This window comes from Ranitomeya imitator, chromosome 2, assembly GCF_032444005.1.
Source record: "Ranitomeya imitator isolate aRanImi1 chromosome 2, aRanImi1.pri, whole genome shotgun sequence".
Classification (NCBI taxonomy): domain Eukaryota; kingdom Metazoa; phylum Chordata; class Amphibia; order Anura; family Dendrobatidae; genus Ranitomeya; species Ranitomeya imitator.
Window position 1 is genome coordinate 364447835 of NC_091283.1, and position 14512 is coordinate 364462346.

The following is a 14512-nucleotide window of genomic DNA, read 5'->3' on the forward strand; positions in this document are numbered from 1 at the left end:
CCCCTTGTTCACCTGATCTGAATCCCATAGAGAATCTATGGTCCCTCATAAAATGTGAGATCTACAGGGAGGGAAAACAGCACACCTCTCGGAAGTGTCTGGGAGGCTGTGGTGGCTGCTGCACGTAATGTTGATCATAAACAGATCAAGCAACTGACAGAATCAATGGATGGAAGGCTGTGGAGTGTCATCATAAAGAAAGGTGGCTACATTGGTCACTAATTTTGGAGGTTTTGTTTTTGCATATAAAAAATGTTTTTTTCTAAATTTTGTGCAGTTATATTGGTTTACTTGGTGAAAATAAACAAGTGAGATGGGAATGTTAGGTTTTCATTAAATTGCTTAATAATTCTGCATGTAATAGTTGCCTGCACAAACAGATATCCTCCTAAGATAGCCAAATCTAAAAAAAACCACTCCAACTTCCAAAAATATTAAGCTTTCATATTTATGAGTCTTTTGGGTTGATTGAGAACATAGTTGTTGATCAATAATAAAAATAATCCTCTAAAATACAACTTGCCTAATAATTCTGCACAGTGTGTAATATATATATATATATATATATATATATATATAAAATCACTGATATATGTTTTTATATTTCATAGAGAGATAGAATAGCTGGTAATTCATTTGTCAGCTTCTGTAAAAAATCACTGCAGGAGCCCACAGGATAGAAGACATGGTTTACATACAGTAAATATATGCAGAATAGGTAGATATATACCATAGATGTCAGTGACCAATCCAATTAGTAGTGTGTGTGTGTGTGTGTGTGTGTGTGTGCAAATTAGGGAAAAAATGTCGTTGGCTCCTGTGCAATTTTCGGAACCAGCAAAGGGAAAGCCAGCGAATGGGGGCAGATATTTATAGCCTGGGAAGGGGGCAATACCCATGGAGCATCCCAATGTCCGTCCAAGTCATACAATGTAGGGAACCACCAGACACACAATAAGTCAGGGATAGGGAATGGGTCAGGCTCAAATACGGGTAGTCAGAGGCGAAAGAATCACTAGGGTATACGAGTCAGCTGCTCAGGTCAGAGACTGGAACAATCACTGACAAATGCTACCAGAGATGGCACCAATAACTAGCCACCCACAAACCAAAGAGAGGCAGGAAAGGTTAACCCCATCATAACCAGGCCGGGGAAAGAAAAGCAAGAAAAAAAACCAGACCTAGATCATGACAGGAGCTCTGTTTATAGTGTCAGTGTACAGGTAATACAGTGATCACCAGTGACATTATACACAGGAGCTCTGTATATAGTGTGTGTTTACACGTAATACCGTGATCACCAGTGACATTATACACAGGAGCTCTGTATATAGTTTCAGTGTACAGGTAACACAGGGATCACCAGTGACTTTATACACAGGAGCTTTGTATATAGTGTCAGTGTACAGGTAATACAGTGATCAGCAGTGCCATGACAGTGTACAAGTAATACAGGGATCACCAGTGACATTATACACAGAAGCTCTGTATATAGTGTCAGTGTACAGGTAATACAGTGATCACCAGTGATATTATACACAGGAGCTCTATATATAGTGTACAGGTAATACAGTGATCACTGGTGACATTATACAAAGAAACTCTGCATATAGTGTCAGTGTCCTCTGTCCTAATTTTGATACTTAAGAAAAAGATCAAATAAGATCAAATGCATAAACAAGTTGAAAATTAAACTACACATTATTCTAAACATAACAAGTAAATGAAAATTAAAAATAATAACATTTAGCAACAAAGACTAGCAAAATATAGCAAAATGACTCCCTTCGGTAATTAAAGGTAATTATTTATTGTTACAAAACCTTTTTTCGCATCCTAAATGAGTAAAAGTCACTGAGTCTCAAGCCGGAATTCGGAAAAATGTAGTCACAGAAGAGACATAAAAATTGCGAGTCAAAATGACTCTGTCACGATGTGACCAAAGCGGTGTGACACGACCTCACGATTGGTCGGTCACCAGATGGCACAACACACCATGGGACACAATTACAACGGTGGGCCCTGCGATAGGGAATGGGGAAATGGACACCTTCTGAACTCTAAGGATGTGCCCTGATCTACCTGATGTCCCTCTACAGGTTTTTCCAACCTGTCGCCGAGCAGGATACCTAAGCCCTCACTTGCCCTGCACCTATACCTAGGTAGGGAATTGGCAAGTGAGGACACTGGTCCCACCGCTATACTAACACAAAGGGAAGGTATGACAGACAAGGTAAAGGAAAACAACACTTAGCTCACTGCTGCAAAGCAGGAATGAAACACCAGACTCGGCTGACGAACAACTGCTCCCAGGAAGCTCCTTTTCCCAGCTTGGTCACTGCAGATTGAACTCTAAGGCTATGTGCACACGTTGCGGATTAGGCTTAGGAATTTTTAGTGCGGATCTACATCTCTTGGCAGAAAACGCAGGTGCGGATTTACTGCGTTTTTTACCCCTGTGGATTTCTATAATGGAATTGGTACAAAAACACTGCAGATTCGCAAAAAAGTGACATGCTACTTCTTTTAATCTGCAGCGTTTCAGCATGGAATTTTCCGCACCATTAGCACAGCATTTTTTTTTTCCATTGATTTACATTGTACTGTAAATCACTTGCAGATCTGCAGCGTTTCTGCACAGCAAAAAATAACAATCTTTATTTTTATATAGCGCTAACATATTCCGTAGCGCTTTACAGTTTGCACATATTATCATTGCTGTCCCCGACGTGGCTCACAATTTAAATTCCCTATCAGTAGGTCTTTGGAATGTGGGAGGAAACCGGAGTACCTGGAGGAAACCCACGCCAACACGGAAAGAACATACAAACTCTTTGCAGATGTCCTTGGTGGGGTTTGAACCCAGGACTCCAGCGCTGCAAGGCTGCAGTGCTAACCACTGCACCACCATGCTGACCGCAGGAAATCCGCAACGTGTGCACATACCCTAACACAGACAGTCAGCTGATGCATCAGGTGACCTCTTGAAGGATGGTGGGAGTGGTCATCACCCACATCAGCTGACTCAGCAGCATTGCAATTACGCCAGCAGGCCACCGGGGGAAACTGCATTAACCCCCGATGGCTTGAAAGGAAAAAAGTTTTAATCTGAGGGAAACAAGATCTGCCATAAATCCAAAAATGGATTGTGACAGACTCTATCGATAGTTCTAGTGTTAAAAGTGTAAATTATTGTGGATTAAGTTATTTCAGAAATTGAGGTATTGTTTAAAATATTCAATAATTAGTGTATGGGGTATGGAAAAAGAAATCAGTTCCCAGTGTTGGAGAAAAAAAAAAAACTATACTTTGCCCGGAAAGAGATTTAAAAAAACATAGCTCCCACCAGATGTTCCTACAGAAAAGGAATGGATCACATATGTAATTAGTAACTTGCAATATGAAAATGTTAATATAGAAAAATAGACAAGTAAAAGACAACTGTAGAAGATGTGGAGAAAAAAATGTTATTTTGCTTTTCTTTAGGGTTGTTGCAATACTTTTGTTGATGTAGTGTATTCATACGAAATATATAACAATGGGAAATATTCTATGCACGTGGAACATTGTTTTTATTTTATTTTCAGATAACCGATGTCTATAAGTAACCATACAAGTCAAAAGTCACCGCACATTCTGTTTTAGGTGATGCAAGAAACTTATGTTTATTACACTGGGTGAGAACAGAACAATATAAGCAAGGTGCAGGAAAAAATCTAAAGCAACTATATTCAATAGTGACGTTTCAACCTATCCCAGGTCCTATTGAATACGTCGTTGAAAATCCCTATTTATAGGGATGGATGTAGTCTGTGTAGGGATACTCCCCAAGTTGTAGTGGTGTGCGTAGAAAGCTGTATAGTCCGTAAAATGAAAAGAATGTGGCAATATTCTTTAAATTAGATTGACGGCGGTGTTCCCGCACTATGCCACATATTTTTCATTAAAATGTAAGTTTTAAATTTCTTTCATTTTCTAGTAAACGTATTTTCTTTACATTGACCGTTTTCTTGTACAATTTGTCAAAATATATGGTTTCCTAGCATGTGAGTTTTTTAATGGTTAACAAAATATGATTTTCTAAACAATTTCTCACCTTCTCACTTAAGAAAAAGACATTTTTGAGTAAAACATTGCCCACATTCTGAACATGAAAATGGCTTCCCTCTGTGTGAATTCTCTGATTACTAGTAAAGTGTGATATTAAAATATTTCTCAGAAGTCTGAATATCAAAATAGCTTCTCTTCTGCACGAGTTCTTCTCTGGTGTCTAACAAAACTTGATTTATCTGAAAAACATATCCCACATTCTGAACATGAAAATGGCTTCTCGCCTGTGTGAGTCCTTTTATGTACAACAAGATGTGATTTATTTGAAAAACATTTCCCACACTCTGAACATGAAAATGGCTTCTCCACTGCGTGAAATTTCTGCTGCTTATTAAGACCTGATTTATCTACAAAACATTTTCCACATTCTGAACAGGAAAATGGCTTCTCTCCTGTGTGTCGTCTCTGATGTTTAACAAGACTTGATCTCTCTGAAAAACATTTCCCGCATTCTGAACATGAATATGGCCTTTCACATGTGTGAATTTTCTGATGTCTGACAAGATGTGGTTTATCTGCAAAACATCTCCCACATTCCAAACATGAAAAAGGGTTCTCCTCTGTGTGAGTTCTCTGATGAGCAACAAGACTTGATTTATCTGTAAAACATTTCCTACATTCTGAAAATGAATATGGTTTCACTCCTGTATGAATTGTCAGGTGTTTAACAAGAGTTGATTAATCTACAAAACTATTGCCTCATACTGAACATAAAAATGGCTTCTCCCCTGTGTGAGTTCTTTGATGTCTAATAAGATGATATTTACCTCGAAAACATTTCCCACATTCTGAACATGAAAAAGGCTTCTCCCCTGTGTGACATTTCTGGTGTTGAGCAAGAAATGATTTATTTGCAAAAGATTTCCCACATTCTGATCATGAAAATGGCTTTTCCGCTGGGTGAATTCTCTGGTGTTTAAAAAGACTTGGATTATCTACAAAACATTTCCCACATTCTGAACATGGAAATGGCTTCTCTTTTGCATGAGTTTTCTGATGTGTAACAAGACTTGATTTCTCTATAAAACATTTCCCACATTCTGAACATTTATATGGCTTCTCCCCTGTGTGAATTCTGTGATGTGCAATAAGATGTGATTTATTTGCAAAACATTTCCCGCATTCAGAACATGAATAAGGCTTCTCCCCTGTGTGAAATCTCTGGTGTGAAACAAGACTTGATTTCGTTATAAAACTTTTTTCACATTCGGAACATGAATATGGCTTCTCCCCTGTGTGAACTCTCTTGTGTCTAATGAAAGTTGATATATCTGTAAAACATTTCTCACATTCGGAACATGAATAAGGCTTCTCCCCTGTGTGAAATCTCTGGTGTGAAACAAGATTTGATTTCGTTATAAAACTTTTCCCACATTCGGAACATGAATATGGCTTCTCCCCTGTGTGAACTCTCTTGTGTCTAATGAAAGTTGATTTATCTGTAAAACATTTCTTGCATTCGGAACATGAATAAGGCTTCTCCCCTGTGTGAAATCTCTGGTGTGAAACAAGATTTGATTTCGTTATAAAACTTTTCCCACATTCGGAACATGAATATGGCTTCTCCTCTGTATGAATTCTGTGATGTGCAATAAGATGTGATTTATGTGCAAAACATTTCCCACATTCAGAACATGAATAAGGCTTCTCCCCGGTGTGAAATCTCTGGTGTGAAACAAGATTTGATTTCTTTATAAAACTTTTCCCACATTCGGAACATGAATATGGCTTCTCCCCTGTGTGAACTCTCTTGTGTCTAACGAAAGTTGATTTTTCTGTAAAACATTTCTTGCATTCGGAACATGAATATGGCTTTACCCCAGTGTGAATTCTCTCATGTCTAAGAAGACCGGATTTCTGGTTAAAATATTTTCCACACTCTGAACAACAAAATCTTTTCTCCTCTGTGTGAATTTTCTGATATGTAACAAAAGACGTTTCAATGGGAAAACTTTTTCCATGTTCGAAATATGAAAGTGGATCTTTTGCTGTAAGAGTACTTTTATTTGTAATGCCTGTTTTGTGACTTTTATATGTCTTAATTATCTGTGATGGATCAAATGATAGATCTTTGCTGTGAACGGATGATGGAATATCTGGAGTAATGGCATTCATTTTGCTGTGAACAGATGATGGAATATCTGGAGTAATGGCATTCACTTCAGTTAAATCTTGTGTGATATCAAAGTCATGCGATTTAAACATTGAAGATGTCAGGTTTCTCTCTGAGCTTCTGATACAGTAATCTGCTAAAAAATACAAAAAATTATTTTAAAATTTCCTTAATTATATTTTGTAATATTTCTACATAAAATATCCATAGCATGAGCAAGTTACAGTACGTAGCAAACTTCAGTTGTTTCCCAAGACAAAAACAGTTCACAGTAGTAAACCACAGAACATGAGAATCAGTGGACCACGATGTTAAACGCTCTTTGTTCGTTCTTTTGTTATGTAGCCCAAAATGACACCAATTAAAACTTCTAATCATCCCGCCCTTACAGTACATCAATCATCTGTCAATAGATAAATAGAGGGTTTCCACAGCTAAAAGACTTTAAAAAAAAAACGAAAAAAAAAAAAAAACAGCAACATGGCTTCCATAAACCAATACAGCAATGTACACGCTCCCAACGCCAAATGTCCTCCTCACTTCTTAGCCTTGCAGTGTACACAAACACTGTTAAAGTCCACATTTTTGGCATTGCTATAGCAGTAACCACATAAAATTTATGGTTCGCGTGTGTCTAGTAGCACAAGCTGGACACTATGTGATGGACGCCAAAACAGCATAATAGTAATTTTTAGGCTAGGGTCACATTGCGTTAGTGCAATCCGTTTAGCGCTAGCAATGTTTTCTATGGGGCTGCGGTCGGGGTCGCGGTAACGTCCCCGCTCTCGCAGATCCCCGATCTGCGAGAGCGGGGAACGGACCGCGGGCGCGCCTCAGACGCTGCAAGCAGCGTCCGCGGCGCGCCAGGAATCACCGGCGCGTCGCTAGCGCGTGCCGAACATGGCACGCGCTAGTGAAGCGCGTTCCCATTGCCTTCAATGGGCGCGTTAACGGACGCGTTGCACGGCGTTAATTTCGCCGTGCAACGCTGTCCGTTAAACGCGGTCCCATAACGCAATGGGAACCCAGCCTTACTCAGGAACATCCTCTGTCCTAATTTCCAGAAAGTACCTGAAGGGCTAAAATAGTCCCTACAGCTATAGATTAATTCCCTGTGGAGTACAATATCCAAAATTGGGGTCACTTTATGGGGTTTTCTTATTTTCTGGTTTTCTGGCAGATTAGATAATCTCCAAGTAATGTCTACAAACTATTCCAGCAAAAGCAGCGTTCCAATAGCCAAACGTTGCTCCTTTCCTTCTGAGATCTGCGATATGCCCACACAATAGCATGTTGTTGAATTCAAGAGAAATTGCAAGATAATTTGTGGGGTCCTTTTTTTCCTATTACCATGTGTGAAAATTAAAACTTTGGGACGACATCAACATTTTAGTGAAAAAAATACAATTTTATCATATTGAACACCGTGTCTAAATAGAAAAAACACATTTCATACAAAAGAATGTGCTCACCGCACACGTGATGAGGGGGGAAATAAGCAGGTGCTGTCATGGGCTCTGAGAAATACCGTTATCGGTAAGTAACTATGCTTTTCTCAGTCCCCCATAACAGCACCACCAGAGAGAATTGCAGAGATCATTGCTTAGGGAGGGACCACAGCCTGCAGAACCCTTCTTCCGAAGGTTAAGTCAGATGAAGAGGCTAGGTCTAAGCGGTAGTGTCTAAAAAAGGTTGAAGGTGATGACCAGGTGGCCGCCTTAGAGATTTGATCTAATGGTACCTCCGACCTTTTGGCCCAGGAGGTCGCCATATCCCTTGTAGAGTGGGCCTACAGACCCCCTGGAACGGCGTTCCCGGTGGATGAGTACGCCAAGGCTCTGTTATCCAACATGCTATAGTGCCTTTAGAGGCTCTGAGTCCTCTCCTGGGTTCCTGGAAGCAGATAAAAAGAGACCCTTCCTTCCTATGCTGCTGTGTGGAATTTATATACTGAACTAGACACCTTCTCACATCTAATGTGTGGAATTTTTCTGCTTTCTTATTTCTAGGGTCTGGACAGAAGGAAGTAAGGATTATTTCCTGAGACCTATGGAATGTGGACGCTAATTTTGGTAGATAGGCAGGGTTTGTTTTTAGTACAACCTTATCACCCAGGATTTGTGTAAATGGAGGGTTTGCAGACAGGGCTTGGAGATCAATTATTCTGCGGGCCAATGTTAGGGCTATCAGGATGGCAGTTTTAAGTGATAGAATTTTAAGGGGTATTGATTCTATAGGCTCAAACGGAGATTCTCTTAAAGCTGACAAGCCCAGATTCAAATCCCAGGCTGGTAACCTATGTATAGTTACTGGTCTAGACCTTGCGGCTGCTCTGACAAATCGTGTTACCCAAGGGTTGGCAGCTATGTTTTCATAGTACAATGCTCCTAGGGCTGCTATCTGTACTTTTAAAGTACTTACTGAACGGCCTAGATCTAAACCCTTTTGTAGAAATTCTAATATTTCAGCAACTGGGACCCCATCTTGCAATCTTATTCCGGAGGCGGATAAAAATTTTTCCCAGGTTTTGACATAGATTTTTGTGGTCACGGGCTTCCTACTTTTCATTAGTGTAGAAACTAACTTGTCAGAAAACCCTCTTTCCTTCAATAGTGCCCTCTCAAATTCCACGCTGTTAGGTGGAGATTCTCTGACTGAGGGTGGAACACTGGTCCCTGTGACAGGAGGTCCGAAAGATCCAGAAGAACCCAGGGATCGGTGACGACCGATAGCATCCTCAGCCAGGAGAACCAGGTTCTTTTGGGCCAGAAGGGGGCTATTAGGATGAGCCTGGACCTGTCCTGCCTGACTTTTCGCAGAACTGCTGGGATGGGGATAGTAGGAGGAAATGCATACGCAAGACTCTGTGTCCAAGGAATCGTGAATGCATCTAGAGCCTGAGGGTTCCCCCTGGGGTCTAGGGAACAAAAGAAAGGTTTTCACCTTTCTGTTGTGCATGTTGGCAAAGAGGTCTATTACAGGGATTCCCCACAGATCTGTAATTTTGTCGAAGATGTCCCGATTTAGAGACCATTCTCCTTGTTTTAATTGGGTACGGCTCAGGAAGTCCGCTTTCTGGTTCTCTACTCCTTTTATATGTAGGGCCGAAAGGGATAGGAAGTTGTTCTGTATTAGGCTGAAAATTTCTGAGGTGGTTTTCATTAGTGTTTGAGACCTGGTCCCCTCCTGGTGGTTTAGGTAGGCAACCACTATTCTGTTGTCCAAAAATACTCAGACATGATGCCCTTGTAATTTGTCTAGGAAAAACAGTAATGCATGACTCACTGCCCACAGTTCTCTTTGGTTTGAGGAAACCCAGAGTTCCTGACCTGTCCATACTCCCTGAGTGACCCTGTTGTCTAGATGAGCTCCCAACCAAAACTTGCGTCTGTGGTAACTATCCGAGATACCTCTATCACCCAGGGAATCCCTTTTGATAGGTTGTTGGGATCCATCCACCAAGCTAGGGAATGAATAGTAGCTAAACTTAGAGTTATGTGACCTTCTAAACGTCCCCTTAGCATAATCTGGTTTCTCAGACTGTCCCACTGGAGATGTCTTGTGTGGAGTTGTGCCCACTGAACTGCTGTAAGGCAAGCAGAGAGGGACCCCAGTAATGACATCGCCTTTCTCAGAGTCATGAAAGGTTTTGAGCGAGCTTCTGACACTAGATTTATTATCTTTTGTCTTTTCTGGACTGGGAGGCGACATTCTTGAGAAATAGAGTCCAAGGTGAGATCCAAAAATTCCTGAACCCTGGTTGGTTCTAGTTTTGATTTTTGAAGGTTTACAAGCCAGCCTAAATTTTTTAGAGTATCTATCACTCTGTCGCATTGTTGACGGCAGAGCTGGGCCGAGATGCTCACAATCAGAAAATCATCCAAATATGGAACAATCAAGATGTCTTTTTCTCTCAGATAGGCCATCATCTCTGCTATCAGTTTGGTGAAAATGCGGGGTGCAATTGATATGCCAAAGGGAAGAGCTCTATATTGGTATTCCCTTATCTCTCCTTTCATGACTACTGCTAGTCTGAGGAATTTTTGAGGGTTCTTGTGAATGGGAACGTGATAATACACGTTGCTGAGATCCAGTACTATCATAAAACAGTTTGGAAACAAGTTTTTTTTATTGTTGACTTTATTGACTCCATTTTGAATCTCTGGTTCCTTACATAAGTATTTAACTTCCGTAAGTTTATTATAGTCCGGAAGGACCCGTCCGGCTTGGGAACCAGGAATGATGGGGAGTAAAATCCCTTCCCTCTTTCCAGAAGGACTTCCTGGATGACAGCTTTGTCTATCAGTTTTATGATTTCCAGTTCTAGAGCTTCTTGTTGTTGAGGAGAGGAACTCAGCAGTGTTACCACATAGTTTTTTTTTTTTGGGGGGTGGTGTTGTAGGAATAGAAAGTCTATTCGAAGCCCCAATCTTATTAAGTTCAGTATCCAAGGGCTGGTTGAAATTTTCTCCCAGGCCGGGAGGAACTGAGATAATCTCCCTCCCACCCTGGAGGAGTTGTCACTTGGGGGGGGGTTTCTATCCCGTGAGGAATTACCGAAAAGGAACCCCTTGTCTCGTTTTTTCCCATCATCCCATCTGTTTTGCTCCCTTGTTGGTCTTTTCCTAAAAAATTTCCTATTCTGAAAGGGCCATTTCTTCCCTTCTTCTGAGATGCATTTAACTCATTATGGGCCAGTTGTACTGTTATGATCAGGTGACCTTGGAGCAGCATGAAAACTTTCCCTGGAGTAGGTGGTAACTATACAGACCACAAACCCTGATCTTAACACCACAACTAGAAGTAGCCGGAGGACTAAATACCCCTATAGATGGAAATAGGAATACTATCTTGCCTCAGAGCAGAACCCCAAAGAATAGGCAGCCCCCCACAAATAATGAGTGAGTAATAGAGGAAGAGACACACGCAGGCAGGAAACAGGATTTAGCAAATGAGGCCACACTAGCTAAATAGGAAAGAATAGAACAGGATACTAAGCGGTCAGTATTAAAAATCCTTCCAAAAAAATCCACAGCAGGAAATACAAAAACTCCACCATCTAACTAAAGATGTGGAGTGTATATCTGCAACTCCAGAGAATCCAACAAGACTGAGAAAACACTGACACAGTCTAAGCTGGACAAGAGAAAAACAAATGAATAGCACAGAATACAAGCACACTGCAAGTGTGCCACAGAAAAAGAAACAGACACTTATCTTTTGCTGATTGGCAGCTAAGCAGGAGAAGCCAGAAAGTGATCCAACACTTCACAAGAAACATTGACAACTGGCAAGGATTAATGAGTCCTGCAAACCTAAATACCCCAGTCAGATTTGCTATCAGCAGATACACCTGTCCAGAACTGCAGGTCAGGGACATCTGCATTACCACCTACAGCCACTGGAGGGAGCCCAAAAGCAGAATTCACAACAGTACCCCCCCCCCCTTGAGGAGGGGTCGCCGAACCCTCACCAGAGCCCCCAAGCTGATCAGGATGAGCCAGATGAAAGGCACGAACCAAATCAGCGGCATGGACATCAGAGGCAAAAACCCAAGAATTATCCTCCTGGCCATAACCCTTCCATTTGACAAGGTACTGAAGCTTCCGCCTCGAAAAACGGGAATCCAAAATCTTCTCAACAACATATTCCAACTCCCCATCAACCAACACAGGGGCGGAGAATCAACAGAGGGAACAACGGGCTCCACATGTTTCCGCAATAAAGATCTATGGAAGACATTATGGATAGCAAAAGAGGCCGGAAGCGCCAATCGAAAAGACACCAGATTAATAATCTCAGAAATCCTATAAGGACCAATAAACCGAGGCTTAAACTTAGGGGAAGAAACCTTCATAGGAACATGACGGGAAGACAACCAGACCAGATCCCCAACCCACCGACGACGGTTAGCAAAACGTTGAGCCTCCTCCTGAGACAACACCAAATTGTCCACCACATGAGCCCAAATCTGCTGCAACCTGTCAACCACAGAATCCACACCAGGACAGTCAGAAGGCTCAACCTGCCCAGAAGAAAAACGAGGATGAAAACCAAAATTACAAAAGAAAGGCGAAACCAAAGTAGCCGAACTAGCCCGATTATTAAGGGCAAACTCGGCCAATGGCAAGAAGGCCACCTGATCAGCAGACACAAAGCATCTCAAATAAGTCTCCAAAGTCTGATTAGTTCGCTCGGTCTGGCCATTTGTCTGAGGATGAAATGCAGAAGAAAAAGACAAATCAATGCCCAGCTTAGCACAAAAGACCCGCAAAAACCTAGAAACAAACTGGGAACCTCTGTCGGACACAATATTTTCCGGAATACCATGCAAACGAATCACATGCTGAAAAAACAATGGAACCAAATCAGAAGAGGAAGGCAATTTAGGCAAAGGCACCAAATGAACCATCTTAGAGAACCGGTCACAAACAACCCAGATAACAGACATCTTCTGGGAGACCAGAAGATCAGAAATAAAATCCATCGAAATATGCGTTCAGGGCCTCTCAGGGACTGGCAATGGCAAAAGCAACCCACTAGCACGGGAACAACAAGGCTTGGCCAGCGCACAAGTCCCACAGGACTGCACAAAAGAACGCACATCACGCGACAAAGAAGGCCACCAAAAGGACCTACCAACCAAGTCTCTGGTACCAAAAATGCCAGGATGACCAGCCAACACGGAACAGTGAACCTCAGAAATCACTCTACTAGTCCATCTGTCAGGAACAAACAGTCTCCCCACAGGACAGCGGTCAGGTTTGTCAGCCTGAAACTCCTGAAGAACCCGTCGTAAATCAGGGGAAATGGCAGAAAGGACCACCCCTTCTTTCAGAATACTGACCGGTTCTAAGACCTCAGGAGAATCAGGCAAAAAACTCCTGGAGAGGGCATCAGCCTTAGGCTATGTTCACACTTTGCAGATTCCACTGTGGATTTTTCCGCAGCAGAATTCCAAAATCCGCAGTGAAAACCCATCGCGGTTTTTACTGCGGATTTATCACGGTTTTTTCTGCGTTTTCTTCTGCGGATTTTCATCTGCAGTTTTCCATTGGAGCAGGTGAAAATCTGCAGAAAAGTGACATGCTGCGGAATGTAATCCGCAGCGTTTCCGCGCGTTTTTTTCCGCAGCATGTGCACTGCGTTTTTTGTTTCCCATAGGTTTACATTGGACTGTAAACTCATGGGAAACTGCTGCAGATCCGCAGCGGTCAAATCCGCTGCGGATCCGCAGCAAAATCCGCAAAGTGTGAATATAGCCTTAATGTTCTTAGAACCCGGAAGGTACGAGACCACAAAATCAAAACGGGAAAAAAACAAGGCCCATCGAGCCTGTCTAGGATTCAGCCGTTTGGCAGACTCGAGGTAAATCAGATTCTTATGATCGGTCAAGACCACAATACGGTGCTTAGCTCCCTCAAGCCAATGTCGCCACTCCTCAAACGCCCACTTCATAGCCAACAACTCCCGATTGCCGACATCATAATTGCGTTCAGCAGGCGAAAACTTACGGGAAAAGAAGGCACGCGGTTTCATTAAGGAACCAACAGCATCCCTCTGAGACAAAACGGCCCCTGCTCCAATCTCAGAAGCGTCAACCTCAACCTGAAACGGAAGAGAAACATCCGGTTGGCGCAACACCGGAGCAGAAGTAAATCGACGTTTAAGCTACTGAAAGGCAGAGACAGCCGCAGAGGACCAATTCGCCACATCAGCGCCTTTCTTCGTCAAATCGGTCAAGGGTTTAACCACGCTGGAAAAATTAGTAATGAAATGGCGATAAAAATTTGCAAAACCCCAAAATTTCTGACGACTCTTCACGGATGTGGGCTGAATCCAATCATGAATGGCCTGAACCTTAACCGGATCCATCTCTATAGACGAGGGAGAAAAAATGAAGCCCAAAAAAGAAACCTTCTGCACCCCAAAGAGACACTTAGACCCTTTCACAAACAAAGCATTGTCACGAAGGATCTGAAATACCATCCTGACCTGTTGCACATGAGACTCCCAATCATCGGAAAAAATCAAAATATCGTCCAAATATACAATCAAGAATTTTTCAAGATAAGTCTGGAAAATATCATGCATGAAGGACTGAAAAACAGATGGAGCATTAGAGAGTCCGAATGGCATCACAAGGTATTCAAAATGGCCTTCGGGCGTGTTAAACGCAGTTTTCCATTCATCACCCTGCTTAATACGAACAAGATTATATGCCCCCCGAAGGTCAATCTTCGTAAACCAACTAGCTCCCTTAATCCTAGCAAACAAATCGGAAAGCAA

The 14512-nt window shown here is 42.0% G+C and overlaps 1 pseudogene; it reads right to left on the reverse strand.

Moving 5' to 3' along the window:
• Window positions 1-14512, reverse strand: part of LOC138666582 (uncharacterized) — a 175758-nt pseudogene that overhangs the window by 125248 nt on the left and 35998 nt on the right.